Raw genomic sequence first — 5917 nt, 5'->3', positions numbered from 1 at the left:
TTAAATTTTTGAAGTAAATAAAAATTTAATCTGTTCTGAGTAGCTTTTCAATAGTTCTATAGTTCCTGAGAAGGAGAAAGAAAGTTTTGCAAAATTACGCCGAAAAAACATCTTTTCGAAAAAGTCGAAAAAGTTAAATTTTTGAAAAAATAAAAAAATTAATCTGTTCTGAGTAGCTCTTCAATAGTTGTAGAGTTCCTGAGAAGGAGAAAGAAATTTCTGCAAAATTACGCCGAAAAAACACTTTTTTAGAAAAAGTCGAAAAAGTTAAATTTTTGAAAAAATAAAAAAATTAATCTGTTCTGAGTAGCTCTTCAATAGTTGTAGAGTTCCTGAGAAGGAGAAAGAAATTTCTGCAAAATTACGCCGAAAAAACACTTTTTTAGAAAAAGTCGAAAAAGTTAAATTTTTGAAAAAATAAAAAAATTAATCTGTTCTGAGTAGCTCTTCAATAGTTGTAGAGTTCCTGAGAAGGAGAAAGAAATTTCTGCAAAATTACGCCGAAAAACACTTTTTTCGAAAAATCGAAAGTTAAATTTTTGAAAAAAATAACAAAATTAATCTGTTCTGATTAGCTTTTCAATAGTTCTAGAGTTCCTGAGAAGGAGAAAGAAAGTTCTGCAAAATTACGCCGGAAAAAACACTTTTTTCGAAAAAGTCAAAAAAGCTAAATTAATAAAAAAATATAAAAAATTAAATCAGTTCTAAGTAGCTTTTCAATAGTTCTAGAGTTCTTGAGAAGGAGAAAGAAAGTTCTGCAAAATTACGCCGAAAAAACACTTTTTTAGAAAAAGTCGAAAAAGTTAAATTTTTGAAAAAATAAAAAAATTAATCTGTTCTGAGTAGCTCTTCAATAGTTGTAGAGTTCCTGAGAAGGAGAAAGAAATTTCTGCAAAATTACGCCGAAAAAACACTTCGAAAAAATCGAAAAAGTTAAATTAAAAAAAAAAATAGAATAAATCTGTTCTAAGTAGCTTTTCAGTAGTTCTAGAGTTCCTGAGAATGAGAAAGAAAGTTCTGCAAAATTACGCCGAAAAACACTTTTTTCGAAAAATCGAAAGTTAAATTTTTGAAAAAAATAACAAAATTAATCTGTTCTGATTAGCTTTTCAATAGTTCTAGAGTTCCTGAGAAGGAGAAAGAAAGTTCTGCAAAATTACGCCGGAAAAAACACTTTTTTCGAAAAAGTCAAAAAAGCTAAATTAATAAAAAAATATAAAAAATTAAATCAGTTCTAAGTAGCTTTTCAATAGTTCTAGAGTTCTTGAGAAGGAGAAAGAAAGTTCTGCAAAATTACGCCGAAAAAAACACTTCAAAAAAGTCGAAAAAGTTCAATTAAAAAAAAAATTGATCTGTTCTGAGTAGCTTTTCAATAGTTCTAGAGCTCCTGAGAAGGAGAAAGAAAGTTCGGCAAAATTACGCCGAAAAAACATTTTTTTCCAAAAAGTGGAAAAAGTTAAATATTTGAAAAAAAAAATAAAAAATTCAATTTGTTCTGAGTAGCTCTTCGATAGTTCTAGAGTTCCTGAGAAGGAGAAAGAAAGTTCTGCGAAATGACGCCGAAAACACATTTTTTCCAATAAGTGGAATATGTAACATTTTTGAAAAAAATAAAAAATGTAATCTGTTCTGAGTAGCTCTTCAATAGTTCTAGAGTTTCTGAGACGGAGAAAGAAAGTTCTGCAAAATTACGCCGAAAAACACATGTTCACAGACATGCTAAATATTCCGTGCTGACCAATGAAGACTGTGATCTCCTCGATCTTGCTCTGAAGTCCGTTAAAGATGAATTGTAAAATTTTCATGTGCTTAGGGAGACTTACTGGAATGTGGGGTGTTAGTGACGTGTGTTGCCCTGTGGTGTTAGTGGGCGGCGTCGCAGTTGGGGATTGCGACCGAGCGGCACAGCATGGGCCCTCATAGTCCCTCGTCCAATCTCGTGTGGTGCGCAGTCTTGAGCATGCCCGAAAGCAGAGGTGGGCATCTTCGACATAGCATTTGTGTAGTGTGCGTGCAATTGATGTCACTGTGCGCGTGCTAACAAGTCGGGCGGTTGAATGAAGCTTTCGCTGTCCTCCCAAGCAGAGCGTGTATGTATACGCGAATACGCCGCGCAGTCGCCAACCGGGCAGACGCTGCCCAGCTGTGCCCTAAAGTGACACCAGCCAAGGCAAGTGTTGCACTTGACTGATGTCACATTACGGAATATCTTGGACGCACCGTGCAGATTGTCGGGGAACTAGGAGTTGTTGGCTGTGTCGTGTGGGTGATGGTGCAGTTGCATCGGTAGTGTGGTCTGTTCTGTCAGTAGTATTGTCTATTGTATTGTGTTGTGGTTTGGTTGTGTGTGTGTTGTGGTTCGGTTGTGTGTGTGTTGTGGTTCGGTTGTGTGTGTATTGAGTTGCTCAGGCGGACTCTGTTGCGCCGTGGAGGCAGCTCGATTTGCGCAGCAAGGGGCCACGTACGTGGTGGTCCACTGCCTATGAGTCGTGAGGCCTGAGCAAACTCGGAGATGGCTCCACCCATTGCACGTGGTGCATCTGACGGAGGGGGAGTTGTGGTGTAAACGTCGCTGGCACACGCAGCAGGTATATGTTTCTGGTTCAGGGTTTGACTCAATGCTAGCCCTGAGCAGAAGTATACGAAGAAGGTGTAGCCCTATGGACGTATAACTTTTGATGGATTTCGCCGACCTAACGGGGTTAGATCGCCTAAACAACAGCCCTTGGTCGGGTAAAACCCGAGTCAATCCGGTACGTAGCACCGGCTGTCGTGGGAATGTAAAATTTTTGACCCAAGCTCCGATTGGGAAAACATTTGAATGCCTAAATTGTCAAAGCGGGGCTTGGAAATGCTGTAATTTTTAAATTTAATTTGCTTTTGCTGTGCTTTGACTTCGGCATGTGTGATATCGAAAGCAAAGTAACAGTAATTCAGAAAGAAGAATATGCTTTGGCTGCCGTTTTGCTGTGGAATTGCGAAAGAAACCAGACTGTTAAAAAGCAGTTTGTGAAAGCACAAAGTCAGTGGCAGCAAAGCATTAGCAATTTGAATATCACTTGGCATCAAATTGGCAGAAATATGACTGTATGAATGCACTGATGCACTAACTTCAAGACTGTTCAAGAACTTCATTAGAACTATTTTTTGAAGAGGAGGAGGGGTGTACGAACACAGCTTTAATCAGGCGACATTTAAGGGATAATCCCAATTAGAGCTGCCGCCGGCACGGTAAGTAAAAGTTAGAGTACAGTTTGGTTATTTGTACAAATGATTTTAAGTTGTGGTGCTAAAACGCGTTACCCGAATCTAAAAACTTTAACTTACACGTGAGTCAAAAGATTAAATTTTAATCTAAAACAAAGATTTCAAATTTCCGAGCACGAGTTTATTAATAAATTCGGATTGAAGTATCCACTTCTTTGTAAATTTCTATGTGGGTTCTGTGCAAAAGTACAGACGTAACCGGAGTTATATGCACTACAAATGTTGTATGCCTTTGAAAATAGGGAAGGGGCTTCTTAAAGTTTGGACCGTGCTCCTTGTAATGGGTGGGGTTTTAGGTGCCACACCCCCTCTCCCTCCGCTCCACACCACAAATTCATTGCACAAATAACTAAACATTTCCCAAAAGTTTACGCTTGGAAACTTTATTGTGAAGCTGTATTATATTTGATAAATACATTGGGGAATGACTTTAGGCGGAGTCATCGTTCAACTGCAGTACCTCCGCTTATAGAAGTTTGCACAGCTCTCCGATTTTTTGCAGAAGGAAGTTTTCTGAAGTTTCACGGCAATGAATTTGGGACTGACGAAACCTACGATGTCGGTTGTTTTAAAAGAGATGCTTCAACTGATTGAGGAACAAATTTGCAATAAATGGATTACTGCAAAAATGACCGAGGAAGAGAAATCCAAAAACAAGAACTTCCTTTACTCGAAAAGGAAGTTTCCTGGTGTCGTTGGATGTATAGATGGCACACATGTGCATATAATGGGACCGAAGGAGGATGTTCGCCATTTACATATATGAACAGGAAAGGGTATTTTAGTTTGAAAGTTTTACTGATAAGTTATGTTATCTTGTATTGTTATTTTGTATGACATTTCATTTTTGTTTGTGTAGATGTGCGGTTACCAAAGGCGGATACGGTATGTTGATGCTAGGAATCCAGGATCTATTTATGATGCTTTTGTTTGGAACAATCGTGATTTGAAACAAATGGTTGCTGATGATTTTGGTCCGAACACCTGGCTTCTAGGTGGTATTTCGTAAATCATTATGAGACCTTTTGATTTAACTCTAAAATGCTTAGTTGATTTTGAATTTACATTAAAACCACATCTTTTGACCCCTTTTCGTTGAGCGGAACCTCAATCACCTGAAGAAAAATACAACACAATTCATTGCAAAGCCCGAAATGTAATAAGCGGACAAATGGCATCATTAAGTCTAAATTTAGATGTCTTTCTGCTAAAGGGGCCTGCACTATAAAGCTGACAAAGCTGGGTCTATAATCATGCCTATTCCGGTAGCCGACGAATGTCTTTCGCGGGGAATGCGAATCGAATTGAGAAGTATTGGTATTCTCTTACCCGATCGATAAAGAAGTTCGCGGGTAAAAAACGGTTGATAAAGCAGTTCAAATATTTACTGTATTCTAATAACCGCAATCGGAACGCAGTTGCTGTCATTTGTACTGTTTGTCATTCGCGATAAAACAGTTGTGGATTTAATTTCGATTTTTAGAATTGCGCAGTATTATTATACCAACATGGAATTCAATAAAAAGTGCGTTTTTGTATCTTTGGGTAAAAATTGTCTTATTCTACAAACTTTAAAATATAAGTCGGGCCAAAAATCGTGAGCAATTTTCGTTGCTAGTTGAGAAAATGAAGCTTAACGGGGATATTGCCAAGAACATGACCAAACAATTGCCGGAGGCAGTGTCAGTGTTTTAGTCCACCTTAAGCACAGGGGCCTCCGGCAAAATCAGTTTCAGAATGGAAGAAGGTATACATGAAATGTGCATATATACAAATTCAGTTTGTTCCATATGGATTTCCTTAATCCTTCAATTAAAAAAAAAATGCTGCACAACAGGAGCCAAATGCAAGCCACAGGTGGGGGTCCAACTGCAGAAATTCCATTGACTGCTTTGGAAGAGAAAGCTGCGCAGCTGATTTGCATTCAAGACACCACAACGGGTGTTTCATGCGCAAAAATTATGGTGTGCCACAGGGGCCACGCATTGGCCAAATCGAAAGCATCAACAGCATGTCATCAACTAGTGGAATGACATCAGATAAAAGCATCCCTGAAGAAATTTTAGCTACAAGTACTCGATCCCAAAGCAGATTATCCTTAAAACCTGTTTAAATGCCAGTTGGTTAAGGGGACATTGCTTAACGAACATGTTGAATAAAATATACATACAACGTTAATACTAGAAGATTTAACTTACTCCTCGTCAGGTAGCTCGAAAATGTTAGCTGCTCTATCCCTCACAGATCTTCTAACGTTTGCTGCGATATCTCCCGTTTCGTCATTAAAATTCAAATAAAAGGCAATTGTATAAAATTTTTCCAAAATTTCTTTATTGAAATTATAAATTAAACGCAACTAACAACAACGAACTGTCAGAATAAACTTTTGACACATTCCTCTAGGAGAGTCGATGAAGAAGTCATCCGACGGATATCGTAATAGGGAAAAATTAAAGAAGCGAATTGAGTGCGGGTCAGATTATATTCGCGCGAATAGCATTCGCCGGTTTCCGGAATAGGCATGAATAAATGCATGTTGCGCGTTATATAATACTGGTTTACACTATAAAGCAGGGACCGTAACGGTTATAACTTTTATTGCAAAAATTACTTTTTAATCGTTATTAACTGAGTTTTATTTTTTGCTCAA

The sequence above is a fragment of the Rhagoletis zephyria genome, unplaced genomic scaffold (assembly GCF_001687245.7).
Source record: "Rhagoletis zephyria isolate East Lansing unplaced genomic scaffold, Rhagoletis_zephyria_1.1 Rzeph_scaffold_01038, whole genome shotgun sequence".
In the NCBI taxonomy this organism is placed as follows: Eukaryota; Metazoa; Arthropoda; class Insecta; order Diptera; family Tephritidae; genus Rhagoletis; species Rhagoletis zephyria.
Note: the sequence above shows the minus strand (reverse complement) of the source record.